The 21,402-nt window shown below is 44.5% G+C and overlaps 1 protein-coding gene and 1 pseudogene across 4 annotated transcripts in view; both read left to right on the forward strand.

Annotated features, from left to right (window-relative positions):
- Nucleotides 1-11,734: 11,734 nt before the first annotated feature.
- LOC110319251 lies at nt 11,735-12,174 on the forward strand (annotated as a pseudogene).
- A 3,083-nt stretch (nt 12,175-15,257) lies between these two features.
- Mapkap1 (MAPK associated protein 1) overlaps nt 15,258-21,402 on the forward strand; it is a 212,012-nt gene continuing 205,867 nt past the window's right edge. For 3 of the 4 annotated variants that reach the window (XM_029535984.1, XM_021192298.2, XM_021192303.2), the window contains exon 1: nt 15,258-15,666. The gene's annotated coding sequence lies outside the window, so the exon portion shown is untranslated. The remainder of the gene's footprint in view (nt 15,667-21,402) is intronic. The other variant, XM_029535985.1, reaches the window with a different exon arrangement.

Below are 21,402 nucleotides of genomic sequence, written 5' to 3' on the forward strand. Positions count from 1 at the left end.
TGGATATTGGTCATTTAAATAAGCCTAAGGGAAGTGGAAGCTTCTGGTTTCTTTGGAAAGTCAGTTATGTCAAATGATGTTTTGCTGGGGCACACAGGTGAAAGGATATTTCGCTAAAGCAAACACATGAAAGGACACATGATGTCTAGAAGGAATATAAATATAGCCTGAAAGACAGTGGATGGGGCTGGATGGTATAGATACGCCTTATCATTCTTTGGTCATTGTGTGTTGTGACTTCATAGAAATGCACCAAAAATTTTCTGGTGGTGTTCTGGTAGTCCTGACACTTCCTCAGACTCGGGGCCAATTGGCAGAGTGGAGTGGAAGTTTCTGGATACAGAAACTGACTTATACAGACTCATGTGGTGTTTTGCTAGGGAGGACACTTGATGTTTGGAGGGAGTATAAATAGGATTCAACGGATGGCGACAGTGTGCTTGTATAGCTAACTTTACGATGATACATTGGTCTCGAGTCTTGGTCTTTGCTGATCTTCTCTTTGTTGAGAGAAGCATGGCAGAGAACTTCTCCTGGCATCCTTGCAGGTCCCGGTCACTCCTACTGACTCGTGCCCATTCAGTGGAGGCCTGGCTGTTTCTGCTAGAACATGCCACTGCTGATTCTCGTGTTTGCTACCCTGACACTACTGAATGGGACTGCTGGTATCCTAACAAACGGAGATTGGAATCACTCTAAGGAACCACTTCTTTTTTTTAAAGATTTATTTATTTTATGTATATGAGTACACTGTAGCTGTCTTCAGACACCCCAGAAGAGGGCATCAGATCACATTGCAGATGGTTGTGAGCCACCATGTGGTTGCTGGGATTGGAACTCAGGACCTTCGGAAGAGCAGTCAGTGCTCTTAACCACTGAGTCATCTCTCCAGCCCAAGGAACTACTTCTAAACAGCATATAGCAGAGCCTCGAGGTTTCTTCTGGATCAACCTACCATGGCTGACTCGTGAATGGTGTTTGCGAGTAGATCGAGCTGTCACTTCTGATTCCTGTAAACTAAACTGCTGATATCCTGATAATGAAGACCGGATTTGCTCCAAAGAACTATCTCTAAACAAATCCACATCCTCTTTTGCCCTATTAACCTTTCTTTTCCACTACCTCTAATGGGTAGTGGGCTAGAAGGGAGGCTAAAGCATTTAAGAACCCTTATGCTGGGCATGGTGGCACATGCCTTTAATCCCAGCACTCAGGAGGCAGAGGCAGGTGGATTTCTGAGTTTGAGGTCAGCCTGGTCTACAGAGTGCGTTCTAGGACAGCCAGGGCTACACAGAGAAACCCTGTCTCGAAAAAAAAAAAAAAAAAAATCAAACCCTACACCTACGTTTAAATTTTCATGCTGTAAGTGGCCTTGACTGTGAACAACAAGCCTAACTTTTCTACGTTCACTTTCTCATCTCTGAAATGGGTAACATTGCAATAGCTACTTCTCAAAGTCGGTGTTAGGGTCACGCTCCTGTAATAGGAATGGTGGATAGGGAGGGAGCAGAGCAGCAGAGCTCAGGGACAGAGCATAGCAATAGGCCCTGGGTTCGGTCTGAAGACTTAAGAGAGCGGGGAGGTGGAAGAGAAGAGGACCGAAGGCTTGAGGTGGGCTTACCATCCTGTTCCATTTGTTCACACTGGAGGCGGGGCTTTGAGCCGCAGCATCATTTCCTGCACAGGCGTGGACTTCTGATTCTTCATCTCTTCTTCTCCAAAGCAGCTTGTCAGGAGGTAGAGGGCAAACGCAGAAGAGGGAGGGCCAGCAGGATGGGGTGTGGCTGTCACGGTTTCCTGATGCTCAGCTTGCTTGCCCATCTTAGAGTGTATGGTGTCTGCTGGAAAGCAGGGAGTGGTCATTTAAAAGGCGTGGAGAAGGCCGGGCAGTGGTGGCGCACGCCTTTGATCCCAGCACTTGGGAGGCAGAGGCAGGCAGATTTCTAAGTTCGAGGCCAGCCTGGTCTACAGAGTGAGTTCCAGGACGGCCAGGGCTACACAGAGAAACCCTGTCTTGAGAAACCAAAAAAAAAAAGAAAAAGAAAAAGAAAAAAAAAAGGCGTGGAGAATGGGGACAGAATCTAAACATCTAAACATATGAAACATAGGAGCATGGAAACCAACCTGTTAGAAAGCAGACCGTCAGTAGATGAGAACCAAGCCGTGTCTTTGCTGAGGAATTTGGCAGATTCCTGTTCTGCAGCAAATCCTCGCATTTCATCCCTGAAATGGGAATACTGTAAAGTAAGAATTCTTACCTTAGGGGTCAACTGAAGGGACTGGAATATGTCACATATAGGAAGTAATGCACCCAGAGCTTCTGGCTACATTTTGGTTCAATGTTGAAACAATCCATTGCCTCTGCCTTACATGCCAGGCTTCACACATGCATGCAGGACCTCACACACGCAGGGCAGGTGCTGGGCTTCCAAGCCAGATTCCCAGAGCGAGAGACCCGGATGCTTTCTTGAGCTAGGAAGATAGGGGAAGATCAGTAGCCAAAACTCCGAGTGGCTAATCATCCGTATACTTTTTATTGTATCCTACTGATGCTTTCAAATCTTGTCTTTCATATTAGCCTAGGATTTTAGGGAGAAGGTTTAGACGGGGCCTTGGACTATCTGATGTCCCAGCTGGGGAGAGACTGGCCACACTGCTGGGATGAAAGAGCCAGGTACAAGTCCGTGTTCTATGTTTCTCTGACTTGAATGTCAGGTTTTCACCGTAAAACAGTATCTTCTTATCTGTTTTGTCATAGTACAAATAACATTGCTCCCTCAAAACACCAAATGACAAGTCCTTCTTGTATATACTATTACACATGCAGTCACATGCATCTCCCTGAGGATAATCCCTGTTGTGATTTGGGAATGTGTGTGCACATGTATGTGTGTCTCTGTGTGTGTATGTGTGTGCATGTGTGTGGTGTTCATTGGTGTGTTTACCATCCTGTGATATGGGGAATGGATGGACCCCTGGGCTTTGGGTGTGCTAAGGAGGTGCTCTATATAGCATGTCATGACCCTGCCAGGAAGATGTAGTTTCTACTTCACATGTGGAGAAACTGAGGCACAGGGAAGCTGTGACCTTGCCCACCCATGTCACACAGGTGAGCTGAAGCCTAGTTTGTTCCATTTGAAGCAACAATTTGGACTGAGATTTTGACAACATTTTAGGAAATACAAAGAGAAATAATATACAGCCTCCTCCCCCTACTGCTTTCTAGAGACCCTCTAGCAAGTGTAATATGACTGAGGAGACTGGCCTGTGCCCGATGAAGCAGGCTCTGAGCATTTCTACTTGGCTACAGTTCCCTCCCACTGATACTTCTCTGAGATTAAAAATGGAGAGATATCCTCCGCCTAGGCCAGGGGCTTTACATTGAGACCTGTAGAGCCAGGCAGCGCAAGGCCGTGAGATCAGCCATTCAAGCATGAGAAAAGCCACCACACAAGGGTCATGTGGAATGATGGCTGCCACTTTGTCTTCATAGCACTGCCACCAACATTAGGGCAGCCTGCGCCAGACCCACATAGCCGTGGCAGATTTTCTCAATAATGGCAGAAAATCCCGAGGAAGCTACTATGGGGTAATCAACTGTCAAGATATTTCCTTACTTACTATCATGCTAATTATTAATACATTTATTTATTTGTATGCACTCCATGTGTGAGCAGACATCTTTCTGGGGACTATTTTTCTCTTCCACATGGGTCCCGAGAATAGAACTCGGGTGTGAGTCTTGGCAGCAAGCGCCTTTACCTGCTGAGTCATCTGACCCCAGGGGACTTCTTTCTCTCCCTCCTTCCCTTGATGGGCTGGTCATGTATTCACTAAGTAGCCAAGAATGGACCTTGCACTTTTAATCCTCTTGCTTCCACCTTTCAAACGCTGGGTTAGAGGTAGGTGTCCCTGTGCCTACTGTATACAGTGCTGGGGTTTGAACCTGGGACTTTATGCATGCTAGACAAGCATTCTCCCAACTGAACTGCTCCCAGCAGTTTGGTTGGTTTCGGGTTTTAAAGACATGGTTTCTCTGTGTAAGGGTCCTGGCTATCCTAGAACTCGCTTTGAGGACCAAGCTAGCCTGAACTCACAGAGATCCACCTACCTCTGCCTTCCAAGTGCTGGGATTAAAGGCATGGACTACTATACCCAGAGATTATTCTAATGAGTCTCACCAAACAGATGTGGAGGAGTATATTCATGTGGAACATTTTCAATTGATTGTCTTCCTGTTTCATCAAAACATTTGTTGAGCACCTACTATGTGCTCCATCAGTGCCAGTTATGAGCTGCTGTGAGGACTGACATTCAAGACACCACAGGTTATTTCCAACCAGGAAAATCACCCAGGTAGAATAGGAAAGTGATTTTTTTGTTTTGTCTTGTTTTTTGTTTTTTTGAGACAGGGTTTCTCTGTGTAGCCCTGGCTATCCTGGAACTCATTCTGTAGACCAGGCTGTCCTGGAACTCAGAAATCCGTCTGCTTCTGCCTCCAAAGTGCTGGGATTAAAAGCATGCGCCACCACTGCCGGGCCAGAGGGAAGATTTTAAAGAGCTCTATTTGGAGACTCGGCTATTTTCCTGGTGTTACGGAAAACACAGCTGCTCTCCTGGCGTGTATAAATTTGAGCGTGGTCTGCATGCATGTGCTGGTGCTCCTTGAAGGTGATGATAATGAATTGAGATATGGAAAACCTGAAACTGATTTCAAGGCGTGTGGCTCAAGGGGGAACGCTTTAGAAAAAGAGTCCTGGGAGAAAAGGCGACAGGAATTGGGGTTACTAACAATGTATCCTGGAGAAGAGGAGGTTAAGGAGAATTTAATAGCCATCTTCAAATATCTAAAAGGATATTGCTCATGTGTTTTAAACATCAGTTCCTGTCTACAGAGGACAGGGCATGAGGGAATTACCTTACAGGGGAGCAGGAGGGACTTATATTAGATACCGATGAAGAGAAAAAAAAAACCAACTGAAAAGACCCCGAGAAGCTGGAGGGCAACGTGATCGCCAGAAGGCCGGATGATTTTAAGAACAGTGGCTGCTGACTAGTACTGGCAAGAGAAAGAGGCGAGCTTGGGGTTTTCACGTCAGCCAGTCACAGATAGGGTCTTCAGCAAGTGATTTCACCTTCCTGTGGGTCTGTTTCCCCATTGGTTAAATGGGGGACAGTGACGGGATCTGTATATTGGACTGGTTTCAAGATTGAATTAGGCTACTTACAGAAAGCCACTAGCCTGTGGTCTGGCCTAGAGGCAAGCTCACCCAGCAATGAATGCTGCTTGTATTGTTAATCAACTGTGGCCTTAGTAGGGAAAAAACACTCTACTCATAAATACAAGATCTCTCTTCAAGTTTAGCCAGTAAATACATACTGCTGTGTGCTGTGGAGGTTATAATCTTTCTGAGATTACGTGGTGTCAATACTTAGAAAGTCAAATAAATATACCTATTTATTTATTTATTTATTTATTTGAGACAGGGTTTCTCTATGTAGCCTTGGCTGCTCTAGAACTTGGCCTGTAGACTGACCTCAAACTCAGAGATCCACCTGTCTCTGCCTCCCATGTTCTGGGATTAAAGGTGTGGACACCACTGCCTAGCTTTAGATATAATTTTTATTTTATTTTAGTTTAGTTTAGTTTTTCAAGACAGGATTTCTCTGTGTAGCCTTGAATGTCCTGGAACTCACGCTGTAGACCAGGCTGGCCTCGAACTTAGAAATCTGCCTGCCTCTGCCTCCCAAGTGCTAGGATTAAAGGCGTGCGCCACCACTGCCCAGCTTAGATATAATTTTTAAAAAATGCCATCATGGGCTGGGAGGTGAATCCACCAGTCAAGTGTTTGTGTACATGCTTGATACCTGAGTTTAATCACCAGCACCCATGCTAAAAAGTCAGGAGAGGGGCACACAGGCTTGTAATCTCAGCAACGGGCAGAGACAGGAGAGTCCGTTGGGCTTGTTGGCCAGCCAGTGTTGTTCAGAAAGAAATCCTGTCTCAAATGCAAAGTGGACAACAATTAATACCCAAGTTTGGCCTCTAGCTTCCACATTTGTGCATGCACACAACTTTGTACAGATACACAGAGAGAGACAGAGACAGAGAGGCAGGGAAAAACAGAGTGACAGAGACGGGGCAAGACAGAGAGACAGCAAAGTAAATCACGCTTTCTTTTCCTCTGCCAAGCGAGGGATAGGACTGAGGCCTTTGCAGGTGCTATGCAAGTGTTAACTGAACCACACACAAGGGTCCACCAAGGTCAACTTTTGAGTCAAAGGTAGGAGGGGGAGAGACCTATAGAGATTCTCAGATGGAGAAATTGCTCCAAATTATGTGGCTAAATGAAGCACGGTGGTGCACAGTTACAATTTTAGCATTTGGAAAGCTGAGGCAGGAGGATTACAAGTTGAAGTCAATCTAAGTTACATAGTGAGTTCTAGGTCAGTCTGGGATATGTAGTGAGACCCTGTCTCAAAAACAAAAACAAAGCCATACAAAACCACCACCACCACCAACAACAACAAAAATCCAACAAATCAGAAACATAGATGAGTAAATGTTGAATTCATGAGTTGATCAGATGGTTCAACAGTTAAGGCGTTAGTTGCCAAACCTAAAGATGGGAGTTTCACCCTTGAAATTCACGTGGTGGAAGGAGAGAAAGCAACTCCCACAAGCTGCCCTCTGAGGTTATCATGGACACCACACCGTGGCATATGTGTGTGTACATACAAAATAAATGCAACGAAATACTAAAATAAAACATTTGAATTCTTTAATCTACACATCATCTCTTGGCTGACTTCAAGGCCATCAGTCATTGTCTGGGAATCTCCCAGCATTCTTTTTTTGTTTTTGTTTAACGATTTATTTATTATTATATCTAAGTACACTGTAGCTGTCTTCAGATGCACCAGAAGAGGGTGTCAGATCTCATTACGGATGGTTGTGAGCCACCATGTGGTTGCTGGGATTTGAACTCAGGACCTTCAGAAGAGCAGTTGGTGCTCTTAACCACTGAGCCATCTCTCCAGTCCTCCCAGCGTTCTTAAAATTATTTGTAACTTCAGAGAAAGATAGCTACTTGTTTCTGACATTTTGAATATACATTTTAAAAACATTTGAAGTAATTAGCTAAGTGTGTTTGTGCAGGAGATATTAGCATCAGGTAGGAGGCATGCCACACCTATGTGCACCTGTGCAAGTCAGGGGCCAATTTTGTGTGGTCCACTCTCTCCTTCGCCACTTGTATGTGGTTTCAAGCATCGAAGTCAGGTCTTGCACGCCTTACTAAGTGCCTTTGCCTGCTGAGCAGTCACACTGGCCTCCGTTCCAGATATTTTAAATAATTCAAGAATCTATCCTCTGAAATTGTACTCTAGAAACTTTACTCCAGAGCAATTATAACCCTGCAGCACATTTAACTTACTAATATTTATTGAAATATTTTTAGCTGCAAAAACATTTTATGTGCACTATTATTTATTAATGCCCTGTTTTAAAATATTACACGTAAAATTTATTCCAGTGCACATTAGTAAATAAATTATGCTTGTAATTTCTAATGCATTTTTAATTATAAATTTATCCATGTCTACCTTTATTTATGATATCGGTGTCTCAGTGTTGAGCATACTGTATATTAATGGAGACTGTTAATTATGCATTCTTGGAAGTTACATTCGACAAAATATCCATTTTTTCTTAAACATTCTAAATACTGTTAACATCTATTAAGTTAGGAGTCAGCACTCAGTCATAGCTAACCTCCGAAATCAGAAAAGTACTTTTAAGAGTTAGGAACTAATGCCTTTTATCCCAGCACTTGGGAGGCAGAGGCAGGTGAATTTCTGAGTTCGAGGCCAGCCTGGTCTACAGAGTGAGTTCCAGGACAACCAGGACTATACAGAGAAACCCTGTCTCGAAAACAAACAAACAAACAAAACCAAAAAAAAACCAAAAAATCAAAACAAAAAAAAGAATTAGGAGTTAGTTATGATGCCAGATTTTGGAAGGGGCTGCATTTATATGTAAATGTAGCTGGCTGGAGAGGTACTGTAATACCAGTCTGATGTCCCATTTTCACTCCAACTATCCAAGAAGAGTTACTCAACAGAGTGAACAATCAGTAGGAAAAGGCCACAGAACACTATCTGCCGAGTCTGTGCCGTCAGCTCCATTTTGGTGCTGGGGACTAAACCCAGAGCCTCACACACCCTTGGCATGGAACTGTACCACTGAGCCACATTCATGAGCCCATTGACAAGTATTTATTATAGGTGTGGTGTGTGCATACCATGCATGTGCATGTACTTATGTGTGTGCATGTGTGTGCATGTGTGCTAAATAGTCTGTATGGAGGTCAGAGGAGCAGAGGACAACTTATAGGAACTGGTTGTCATTTTGCTATGTGGGTTTTAGGATTTGAACTTGGGTCATTATGCTTGGCAGCAGTCCCTTTTACCTGCTGTGCCATCTCACCAGCCCATGTGTATTTAAATACCAGTTCCAAAGTCTTATGTTTAAGATGATTTGGGGGCTAGAAAGATGGCTCAGTGGCTAAGAGCACTGACTGCTCTTCTGAAGGTACTGAGTTCAAATCCCAGCAAACCACATGGTGGCTCACAACCATCCGTAATGAGACCGGATGCCTTTTTCTGGGGTGTCTGAAGATAGCTACAGTGTACTCACATATAATAAATAAATAAATAAATAAATTTTTAAAAAAAGATGATTTAGACAATTTGGGGAGGTAAATTTTGCACTCCCCTTCTAGCAACCAAAGTGACTTAGAAGCAACATATTTGTCTTTTTAAAAATTATTTAAATTGAAGTACTATTTATATTTGAAATAAATGTATTGCCCTGAACTTCGATACTTTGGGGGGCTTCTTTAGAATAGTCTGAATGAAAACTTGACACCTAATTTACTTTTTTCTGGAATTTCTTTGTATTATAGCAGTGCAAATAAGTACCTATGTTTTCCCTGGAGAAGGGTGGGGGGAACATATTTCAAGATCAGACAGTAGCAAAATCAGCATAATAAGAAGGACGTGTACTAGCAGATTTGAATATAAAGATAGATAGTATAGGTTTACACAGGGAAGGTGTCCCTGAGCCTCTGAGCTCTGGCAGGCTTCGGGAAGTCCGGCTTCCTAGCCACTGTGCTGGCTTGCAGCTCCCTGTACCTGTTTGCCAAAGCGGCAGTTTCCATGCATCACTAACGTTTATACAGAGTCATATTTAAAATGTTTCATCTCAAGCGCAGGTTCGGACAATTTTTCAGTCAACATGCACACTACCAAGTGTTGATGGTGTTTTAAGTGTACGCATGCCAGATAGGCCCTGAGCTATACCTCCAGCAGAAGCTTTTAGTACATGAAAAGAAACATCCTCTTTCTCGTGGCCCATCAGATGGACAGACTTGTGTCAAAAGGAGAGGTGTTATGATTTGAATCTGCAATGTATCTCTCAGACTTATGTCTTGACTGTGTGTCTCAGCATGACTGGAAATCAGTCATATTGGCCAAGTAAGTAACAATGGTGGGCCTTTGAAAGCTCTAATGACCCTAGATCTCTGACTTTTTACTTTGTAGTTTGATCTGATGTGAACAATCTCTGCTACACATTCCTACCAAGGTAAACCAAGCTACCATGCTCTGGCCACTGACAGAACTTTCCTACCATCATGAGACCAAATACATCTTTTCTACTTTAAGTTGTTTCTGCCAGGTGCTACAGCCATAGTACCACATCATAGTACCACATCATAGTACCACATCATAGTACCACATCATAGTACCACATCATAGTACCACATCATAGTACCACATCATAGTAATATATCATAGTACCACATCATAGTACCACATCATAGTAATACATCATAGTAACACATCATAGTACCACAGGAGTATTTGGTGGAGAGAGAAAGCCTGACAGGTGGTGAACATAGAGAATAGGGGTGTGCTTATGGCCTGGGAGGGCAGGAAGTGTGTAAGAAGATTCAGGCCTTGCTATCTTGGAATGTCAGGCCATAAAAGTATGGGACATTTCTGTATACCACGTGCTGTTCCAAGGACTCCATGTATTACTTCTGGAGTCCTCACAACAGCCTAGGTGAATGAACAGTCATCAGAGAGGCATGTAGCTTGTTAATGCAGGAGCCTCACAGCTGGTAGGCTTCTTTGATCCATGGTTCATGGTCCCCCTATCCTGAGTCCCAGATGCAAAGCAATATCCACTGGCTGACTCTTTTTCTAATCTAGAGGTGAAGGCTGTGCTCGCTGATGGTCACTGGGCCTCCTCTGTGTTCTTGTCCTCTCCAGCCCCAGCCCCAGCATCATCAGTGTGCTTTCGATGTGCTTGCTCTTAAGGTCTGACTCTATGTACCCATAGATCAAGAGACAGGTCGACGAATGTGTTCTCTTTTTAATTCTATGTATACGAGTACACTGTAGCTGTCTTCAGACACCCCAGAAGAGGCCATCAGATCCCATTACAGATGGTTATGAGCCACCATGTGGTTGCTGGGCATTGAACTCAGGGCCTCTGGAAGAGCAGTCAGTGCTCTTCACCACTGAGCCACCTCTCCAGCCTGTATGCGTTCTCTTTTAATGCTCCCTTTGCTCCTTCAGATACAGCTCCTGCTTTTTGGGGCTCAAGTCATTCAGCTGCTTTGTCTTGCTTGCTTGCCTACCCTCTCAATGCGGATCCTTAGGTTCAAAAAGCATGGGAAATGCCTCCTCCTCCTCTTCCTTCTCTCTTCCTCCTTCCTCTCCTTCCTCTTCCTCCTTCTATTTCCTCTAAGTCGATTTTGTTTCTGGTATAAGAATTCACTCTCTAGTGCCTAGGTCAGGCTTAATTGCTAACACTATATGATGCTAACCAAGTCTTGTAATACCAGCAACTGTTCTCTGTTATCCACAGGTCAGCTCTGTCCAAGTGAGTGACATTCATTTAATCCTCCCAGTGCAATGAGCTTATTTAAGACTTTTGTCAAGCCCTTAAAAAATAGTTTTCTTTTTATGTGTATGTGCAAGTGCCTGAATGTATATGTGTTTTCTGTGTATATGACTGGTGCCCACAGAGACCAGAGTAGACATCAGAGTTCCAGGTGGGTGCAAGCTGCCTGATGTGGATGGGGGGGGGACCAAGGTCAGGCCCACTACAAGTGCTCTTAGCCACGGAGCCATCTCTCTAGTGCTTGGCTTTTCCATTTTAGGAGTAAAGACCTGTATAAAGGAGGGGCAGCTTAGGGTGGTGACTCACAGGACCATTTCATGGCAGAGTGGAGATTTGATCTTTAGAACCTACACATGCTTGGCGGTCCAGTTGGTTTCAGTTTTACCTGCTTTTTTTTGTGTCTGAGAGACAATTAGACAGTTGGGTTTCAGAGTGGGCTCAAAAGAAGTAAGAGAGAATATGATCTAGAGGGTCTGGGGATGTGGGGGGCAGAGTCAGTGTAGCCCTGGCTTAGCAGCTGAGGTCTAGGTTCTATTCCAAATAGACTGAGAGGACAGAAAGTCCCAACTTTAAAGAACAGACCTAGAAAACTGAAGATCCACCCTTGTTAACATCTATTGCTTTACAGAGTGATGACAGTAGGCCCCTGAAGGAGCCATGGTGCCATGCATATAAGAGTCCAGTTGGTGTTTGCCTCTCTCACCCAAGTATGAAGTAGGAAACCAATCATGCTCTTTCTCTTGGGTCCGTGGTGCCGGCAAGATGGGCAAGCGTCATGGTCTCCGTACTGCCTGGAAGCTCCACAGTCACTGACAGGACCAGAAGTGGCATGATAAACAGTACAAGAAAGCCCACTTGGGCACAGCCCTGAAGGCCAATCCGTTTGGGGGTGCCTCTCATGCAAAGGGAATTGTGCTGGAAAAAGTAGGGGTTGAGGCCAAACAGCCGAATTCTGCCATCAGGAAGTGTGTCAGGGTGCAGCTCATTAAGAACGGCAAGATCACAGCGTTCAACCAATGATGGCTGCCTGAACTTCATTGAGGAAAACGATGAAGTTCTGGTTGCTGGATTTGGTCGAAAAGGTCATGCTGTAGGTGATATTCCTGGAGTCCGCTTTAAGGTGGTTAAAGTAGCCAGTGTTTCTCTTTTGGCTCTGTACAAAGGCAAGAAAGAAAGGCCAAGATCATAAAATTTGACAATGGCCGGACGTGGTGGCGCACGCCTTTAATCCTAGCTCTCAGGAGGCAGAGGCAGGCGGATTTCTGAGTTCAAGGCCAGCCTGGTCTACAAAGTGAGTTCCAGGACAGCCAGGGCTATATAGAAAAACCCTGTCTCGAAAAACCAAAAATAAATAAATAAATAAATAAATAAATAAATAAAATTTGACAATGGAAACACAGTAATAAATTTTCATATACTGAAACAAAAAAAGGAAACCAACCATATTCTGCTTGAGTGAATATGTAGGATATTGGTCGGTTGGTGACTTTAAAACTGGTGTAGATCCATCAAGATTTAGCCTTGTCATTTGGTTCTTTTGCTAGGTACAATTTTGTTTTTGATTTTTTTAAAGGCGTCTTGCTACATAGCTCCCGGCTGGCTCTGCTTCTGATCCCTGGCCACAGCTTCCTGAGCTGGAGTTACTGACATTGGTGTCCCACTTAGCTTGCTAAAAAGCCACCTCCCCCAGGGTTTCTTTGTTAGCCTTGGTTATCCTGTAGCTTGCTCTGTAAACCATCCTGGCCTCAAACTCACAGAGATCTGCTTGCCTCTGGCTCCCGAGTGCTGGGATTAAAGGCGTGAGCCTGAAATGCATTTTTTGGAGACACTTCCCAGAGGATTTCTCAGAGAGAAGAAGAATAGCATCACCTGATTTATACCTTCCCTAACTTTATCATGACTTTCTCTTTGGTGCTGTGTGTGTATATATGTGTATGTATGTATGTGTGTGTGTATGTGTGCACACAAAAGCCAGAGGACAGTCTCAGGTATGGTTGTTCCTCAAACCATCCAACCATTTTTTTTTTTTTTTTGACAGGCTCTCCCTATGCAGTCCTGGCTGGCCTAGAACTTGATGTATAAACCAGGCTGGCTGGCTTCAGGTACACAGAATTTGCCTATCTCTGTCAATTTAATTTTTTGAGACAGGGTCAGTGTGTGTGTCTTGGGAGTCAACCAATTAGGTAAGACTGAAGGGCCAGTGAGCCTCTAATCTCTGCCCACCTCCGTTTCTCAGCAGTGTGTGTGCCCCCACATACCTGAGTTTTGCGGGTCTTCATGCATGCGTGGTAAGTGGTTTACTAAGCTGTCTCTAGCCTTCTGCCACTGATTTCCATTCTAGAAAGTTCATCTTACATCTCCCCCAAACTGTCTACCAGTCCCGAATAGCGTTCTTATCATTACTATCAGTGCGTGAGGAACATGCTAATTCATGCGTTACTATGTGTTGAGCACTGAATTAGTGCTTATCATATGTGAACTTATTTGAGTCTCATAGCAATACTCAGAAGTTGGTACTGCTGTTACTAATGGAAACATCAAGAAGAGGTCTAGTGTCTAAAGATTCACAGAAAGTTAGAATTGGTATTTGACTTTTTTTTTTCTGTTGAAGAAGACTAGTCAGTCCTTTAATAGGTATTTGACTTTTTAAAAACATATTTTTAAATTAGTTTACCACTCCATATATACAATGTATCCTGGTCACACTCATCTCCTCTAATCATCCCAGATTCTTTCCTACCGTCTTCCAAGTTTCTGACTAGTCCCCCTCTTCAAAAAATTTGATCCCAGTTTGTGTTGCCCATAAATTCTTGCATGTGGGGCCATCCATTGGAGATGGTTGACTGGCCACACCCTTAAGGTAAACCAACTCTCCCTCCCCTCAGTAGCTACCAATTGTCCATAACTCATCTAGGAACTGGGCTTGTGAGCTCCTCCTGCTTCCATTCTGGAATGTTGACTGGCTTCATCTTGTGCGTTTCTTGTACAGGTAACCAGAGTTAGTGTGAATTCATGAATGCAGAGAGTTTCATGTTCAGAAGGTATTGTTTCTTCTGAACCTCTTGCTGTTACGATATTTCTTTCTGTTCCCAATTTCAATGATGGTCCCTGAACCTTTCAGTGAAGGTGTGATGTAGTCTGTTGCAGGGTATTTGATCATACTGTGAACCTCAAGGTTGTGTTAGTTACTGAAAAAAAAAACCAAACTGTTTTTTGTTGTGGTGTGGCTCAGTCCTTGGCTCACACCTTTAATCCCTCTGTGCCCTTAGTACACAAACCTTGAATCGCAAACAATGAAGGTACAGTTAGTTGGTAAATGGAAGCAGCCTTGTTTGAAAGTGATGTCCAATTGAATGACAAAGTGATGAATCAGAAAACGATTTGACAGAATAGGATATGCCCAACTCTCAAGAGAAGAGGGAAGGAGGCAGTTTTACTGGGAGAGTTTTATACAGACAGGTTGGAGAGAGAACAAGCTAGACACAGGTGAAGACAGAATGAGCCAAAGAATAAGAAGGAGCCAGGAGATTAGAATAGATTGCTTAAATTAGTATGAAGCCTAGCAGAGCAATTCCGTCAGAAACTGAGAGGAGCCAGATTGAATCAGTCAGCTTGGAGAAAAGTTTGAGCCAGAATAGCCAGCCTGAGATCAGAAAGAACTAGAAAGGATGATCGTATTCAGCTGCAAGGCTTTGATTAGATTCAACAGAGGCTATAAACTTCCAGGACTAGGTCTAGGTTAGCCGACCGAGACAGTAAGCCTCCAGACGACAATTACGACAGTACGACAGGAGAATAAGTTACAATTACAGTGTCCCACTGTGGCTGAGCACTCCACGGACACTTCACCTGTCCATTTGTGAGTTTCTGTATTAACCACTGTCCACTGCAGTAAAAAACAACAACAAAAAACCCTTCTCTGATTAGGTCTGAGAGCGTCACTAATCTTGGTGTTTAGATAGTAATTTAAAAAGCAGTTTGATACTATGTCCATGTCGCAAATAATAGTTGCAGTGAACTCTTCTTTCTGATATGGCGGTTAAGCTGAAGACTTTTCCCTGTAAAATTAAGTAGCTTACAGCGATCCTTACACTTGAGAGTAAATAGAAGTCGGTTAACCTGCTCCAGAAACTGCCAAGGGTAGCACGCATGCGCAAGCCACCCACCAGGTCCCGCCCCTTGCCCCGCCCCCGGGGAGGCAGCGACTTCTCGTTCCTGGCTCTGGGGCTTGCGCACTGCGTCCCCAGCCAAAGGCGCCTTGCGGACCGGGGACTTCCGGTACGCGGGGTACGGTTCCGGGTCGTGGCGCGGCTCTGGGTACCAGGGCTGCTGTTGCCGGCCGGCGGCGGCGGGGAGCGGCGGGGTCATGAGGGCGTGCCCGGGGCGCCAGGGCCGAGCGGGCCGGTAGGATTGCCGAGGACTTCGTGGGCGCTGGGTTCCGTGCAGGGGCCGGGAGGCGTGGGGGAGTCGGGACCTCCCTCCGGGACGTGTCCCGGGCGAGGCGGCCTGTAGTGTGGGAGCAGCTTCAGGTAAAGGTTGCCCCAGCCGTCGCCCCCTCGCCCGCGGGACCCTCCGACCGCTCAGCACCCCGCTGCCGTCGCTGCCCGGCGGCGCCTGTTGGGACTGTGCTCGGTGGCCTGGGAACATCGGTTTCCTGGCCCTTCCTGAGCCTGACAGCTGGGTGTGTGACTTAGGTGAGGAGAGACTTTGGACCTGGTTGTGCGGGGGCGGGGGAGGGGGCGTCCTTGGCTCCGGCGGTTTCGGGTCCCGGAACTCTGCAAGGTCCGGTGCCCAAGCTCCATCCATCCTGTGAAATCAACTTTTCAAAGCATTGCCAGGGCAGCCCTGAAACAGATTGTTTACATCCCCAGAGCGCTGCGGGGAACTTGGAGTCCGTTTTTTCTGTTTATGGAAGTGACAAGGAATGGTAAAGCTGGGGGGGGGGNGGGAAGAAGAAAAGATTACAGTTTAAAGAAGTGTATAACTCAAGCCAGAAGCCAAGATGAAACAGGGACCTCAAAATTTGTTACAGCCTCCTATGAATGATCGCAGTATTTGAAACTGTCGCTGTTCCCAACTCTGTGCAAAGCACCATATTTGTTACAAACCCCCAAATGGCCAAGTTCAAAACCTTCTCAGGTGTAAACAGTAACGTGTACAGACACATTCGTTGAAGAGGTCAGCATTTACAGGACCCACAGAAGGATGAGTCCCTCTTGTGAACAACCACCAGGGCAGAAATAAATTGCGTTATTGCTATGTTTAGGAGCCAGCCAAGCTGCAGTGACAAATCTTGCTCAATGCTATTTGCCCCCATCTTTTTCAGTTACACCCCTTCAAGCTTACTGGACTCTGGGGAGGGGCATGCAAGGTGTCCCTTTCCTTTAAGCTGTGCTCATATCTGCCTTCCGCTACTAAATGTGAACAGTGCTTGCACGGCCTCTATGATCTTGTGGCTCTCCACTAGTGTTTTACAACTAACCTTTTAAAAGTCCCTGCTATGGGCCTTTCTTCTGGATAAGTAGGAGCTCAAATCATTTTTGATTTGTTCCCACATAAACATTTTTCTTTTTCATCCTGTCCTGCCTACACATTTCCTATGTTTTGATTTCTATTGCTAATGTTTCCCATGGTCCAACTGATGGTGGTCTCACTCAGCCAGTTAAGGACAACCCCAGCTTGAATGAATGATTTATCCACTCTCCTATTTTTAAGAATTACTTTCTTAAATATGTATGTGTGTCCATGTGAGGTTGGTTTGTGTACATGCGAGGGCAGTTGCCTATAGTGGTCAGGAGAGCTGAAGAGTGTGGCAGGTCTCCTAGGACTGGAGCCGTAGGTGCTGGGAACTGAACTTGGGTACGCCACAAGAGTAGTGCTGGTTCTTAATTGCTGAACCAATTCTCTAGCCCTGGGAATGATTTCTTTCCCCAAACCCTATAAGCGCCCGTTATTTACAGTCATTTCACTTAGCAAGCATTCATTGTGCATAGATATAGGTCAGCCACTGCATGGCAACTTAATAAGTAAGACTCAGTCATTGTGTACAGCCAATTCTTACCGCGAGAGGGAAATTAGTTACTCCGGTCCGGCGACAGACACGGTGTGAGAGTTTTTCTGTGATCTGGAAGTAGTATGTCATGTTGGTTTTTGCGAGGTGACACTCGGTGAAGGGAATGAGCATAATGTGAGGTAAATTGAGCTTCAGTTTTTCTTCATTTAATCATTTTAATTCAGGTTGGCATAGGATAGTTACACAGCTGGTATGAGACAAAGTCGTCTTTCATACCAGGACACTCCATGCAAGTACATATTGAAGCAACTGTCTAAGAAGGAAAGTAAAAATGTTGAAGTGGAGATTGCAGACAGTCCTCTAAAGGTAGACAAAGCCTGTGCTGCAGGCCTTTCCTACCTGCTTGGTAGGCTGAGGCAGTAGAGTCCTTACACAGATTGCATGAGCCAGCCTGGGCAATAGGAGATGGCTCAGTGGTTAAGAGCATGGACTGCTCTTCCAGAGAGCCTGAGTTCAGTTCCCAGCTCCTGTATGGCAGCTCATAACCATCTGTAACTCCAGTTCCAGGGGATCTGATGCCATGTTTTGGCCTCTCTGGATGCCAGGCAAACACATGGTGTTTATACACACAAAAGACCCATGTACATAAAGTTAAAAAAAAAGAAAAAAGCTACATCTTAAAAAAGAGAAAAAAAAGCATATTCTATAGTGTGGAAATGATAGGTGGGTGGACTGATGTGATAGTAGTTTATAGAGCATAGATAGGCATGGTCTCTGGCTTTGTGTTTTGTGTGGCATACCCTCCTCTCTAGATACGTGACCTTTGCTTAACTCTAGCCAGCATTTTCTTCATCTTGGGAATGGAGCACTATGCATTATTTAGTAAGCTGATCTGGATTAAGATCCAGGGCTTCCCCCTGTCCCCCAATGTATTTGAGGCCAGCCTGGTCTATAGAGTGAGTTCCAGGACAGCCAGGGCTACACAGAGAAACCCCGTCTCAGAAAAAGAAAGAAAGGAAGAAAGAAAGAGGAAAGGAAAGGAAAGAAGGAAGCAAGCAAGCAGGAAGGAATGAAGGAAGGAAGACAGACAGGCAGGCAGGCAGACAGACAGACCCTAGTAGAACTTGAGTCTCATGGCTTGAGCTTTCTGTGAAGCATTTCAGATTGGGGATTTTCAAGTTAGTGACACTCATCTAGTAAAGTTTCTGAAAGTGCTCCAAAATTCAGAAAAAAAAAAAAACGAAATCTGAAAACAGTTCTGACCCCAAGCGTTTTGAATAAGGAACTCTCAATCTGAGTTGTCAGGTCTGCCTAATAATAGCTGGAAGAGCTCTGGGATGTGGTCTTAGAGGGTGAGTCAGTTTCTAGTCTGAGCAGAGCAAGTCATTGCAAATGTTTCTAAACTGTTGGGAGATTTATTGGAAGTCAGTGTCCCATGAAGTCTTAGTCAAATAAAATTACAAAAAGTTCCAGTCACATCACCAGGATTTTGCCATTTCTGCTTTCAGCAGACATTTGAGAGGTAAACTGGAAGGGCTAGATTCCAAGAGCTCAAAGCCAGGCAAGTTTTGGTTTGTACTCTTTAAGTGGCCAGTTGATGAAGACTTGAATGGTGTGTGATTCGTTCAGCAGTTCCAGGCAAATGTTAGGCACTGGGATGCTACTGAGAATAAAGCCAAGTCCCCATTTTGAGGTCTTTGACATTCCAGTAGGGTAGAAGTGTCTTCAGATGAAGTATTCATGATCTATTTGATGTTTTAGCATGCATAGAGCCCACAGGAGGGAATACCAATAATGCCAGTCAGTGCTTCCTGTGCATCATGACATTGTCCCAAAAGCTGTTTCACCTCTGTCCTTGCATGGGAAGGTGTGAGCATCATCCTGATGAGGGAACTGGGGCGTGGAGGGAGGGGAGAGGGTGTCATGGTGCAGCTCAGTGGTAGAGTGAGTATTTGGCCTGAGTGATGTCCTGTGCTCTACTGCCAGTAACCAAAAGCTAACAAAACGGAAAAAATTCCTGACTTTATACAGTTGGTGTTTTGAGCTAGAGCTGTGGTTCTCAACCTGGGGGTTATAACTCCTTTGGTACTCTAATAGCCCTTTCACAGGGGTCACCTAAAAACATCTGCATATCAGACATTTACATTATGATTCACAACAGTAGCAAAATTGCAGTTATGAAGTAGCTATGGAAATAATTTTATGACTGGGGGGTCACCACAACATGAAGAACTGTATTAAATGGTCTCAGCATTAGGAAGGTTGAGGGCCACTGAGCTGGAGGATGTCTGCTGGGCTTCTTCATCCCTGCATCATGTACTTATTCTTGCTGCATGGAGGAGGACCTGGCAGAAATGCTACAAAGAAGAGCTAGCTACATCTGGGGGCTACAGTGTAATGTCACTGCTAGGCACAGTGAGGATTGGAGCTGGCCAATGCACTCAGGGCCGGTCAGCTGAGCTACTGTTTAAGGCAGTGGTTTTGGTTTTTTGTTTTTCCTTTTTGGTGGGGATGTATTTTGCTTGTTGACTCATCTGAAGACTTTGGAAACTGTTCTAATTCAGTGGATTTACAGGTTTCAGATTCAGAATCTTTTAGATTATTTTGAATAATAATTTAGGTTATTCTGATGTTCAGGCCATCCTGTTAAGGATGCAGCCAGATGTCAGATTGTAGATGACAAAGTGGTCTGATACAGCTTCCTACTGAAGGTGATTTGGCCTTGAGTTTTTAGATCCCTTGTTAGAAGTCGTGCATGAAGGAAGGGTCCTGATGGGATTACTGGTCGGAGGTCTGGGCTGTACTGTTTTGCAGAGTGGCCAGTCTATGGGTTTCTCATTTCATCAGGCTTAAATCCCAAAGGGGTGAGGTTTGGATGAGGGGACCTTGTGATACTTGGATTTGGTGCTTGTAGTACTGTAAACTCCATCGGCTTTATCTTCCTTTGTTCCTCGTCACAGTATTGTTTGTTCAATAATGTTGCATACCATGTTCCTTTACCCTCATAAGCTGTTTAGAGTAGTTGAGATGACATAGGGAAATAGGCAGAACTTCTTTTTTTTTTGTTTTTTTGTTTTTTTTTGAGACAGGGTTTTTCTGCATAGACCTGACTGTCCTGGAACTCACCTTGTAGACCAGGCTGGCCTCGAACTCAGAAATCCGCCTGCCTCTGCCTCCCAAGTGCTGGGATTAAAGGTGTGTGCCACCACCGCCCGGCCATAGGTAGAACTTCTTGAGATGAGAAGATGGGCTGCCAGAAAGCCACAGTCTTGGAGAAAGGGCCTTAGTCTGAGCGACTCACCTGCAGAATAAGCTTATTTTGCTAAAGTCTTTTCAGGAATTGCTGGACTTAAAGTCACACAGCAGGGTATTGGCAGGCCCTAGTAGAGAATGCCTCAAATCTCTGATGCTCCTTGTCTCTGCCTGATCGGGCCAGGTCCTGTATTCTTCGTTAAGGCTTCCAAGGGAATCTGGTGGGCTGGTGCTCTGCTCACATGCACATTGATTTCTTGACTGTTTTATATATAAGACTGAAAGGGGACAGAGTCACCAGGAGAGTAAGAGAAATGTGGTCAGGGAGTTCCCAGCCCAGGAGTTTAATTTACTTTTATTTTAATCCCCTTCTAATACCTGGTGAAAATTGGAGAAATATTGGTCTTTTAGATATTTGTTTTCATTCATACTCTACTGTATAAAGAAATTTCAGAATGTAAAAACGAAGGAAATCAATCCTGAGCAGTCATTTAGAATTTATTGCCCCTACTTGGCAGCAGTCAGGGTACATCAGGGAAGTAGATTTAAGATGGGAAATACAAATTTTTTGATTTTATTTATTATATGTAAGTACACTATAGTTGTCTTTAGACACACCAGAAGAGAGTGTCGTATCTCACTATGGGTGGTTGTGAGCCACCATGTGGTTGCTGGGATTTGAACTCAGGACCTTTGGAAGAACAGTCAGTGCTCTTACCCACTGAGCCATTTTACCAGCCCCGGAAATACAAAATTTGAACTGAAAGTAGAAACTAGTTTTTAGAAATTAAAAGTGAGAAAACAGCAAGAAACCACTTAAAACAAACACCAACCAAACCTGAAAGGTAGAGAAAAGTGTTAGAGATGGACTCCTGGGGCTATTGTGATTGCTTGTGAGATAAATTGTTGTGTCAGATTTACCCTTACATGTATATAATACCATAATACCTCACAACAGAGCATGTTTTTATGAATATGCTTCTGTTATTGTACAGTTAAGTGGTCATAAGGTGTGTACAGCTTCAAAGAAGTAACAGTATTCAATTCTCTCCCCTTCTTGTGACCTTGTTTTAAGATTCTGTGCTTTAAGTAAGTACGTCTTCAGCAGGGTAATTGGTGGGAAATCATTTGAAGGAACGTGCTTCTTTTTTTTTTTTTTTTTTTT

Source organism: Mus pahari, chromosome 3, assembly GCF_900095145.1.
Source record: "Mus pahari chromosome 3, PAHARI_EIJ_v1.1, whole genome shotgun sequence".
NCBI lineage: Eukaryota > Metazoa > Chordata > Mammalia > Rodentia > Muridae > Mus > Mus pahari.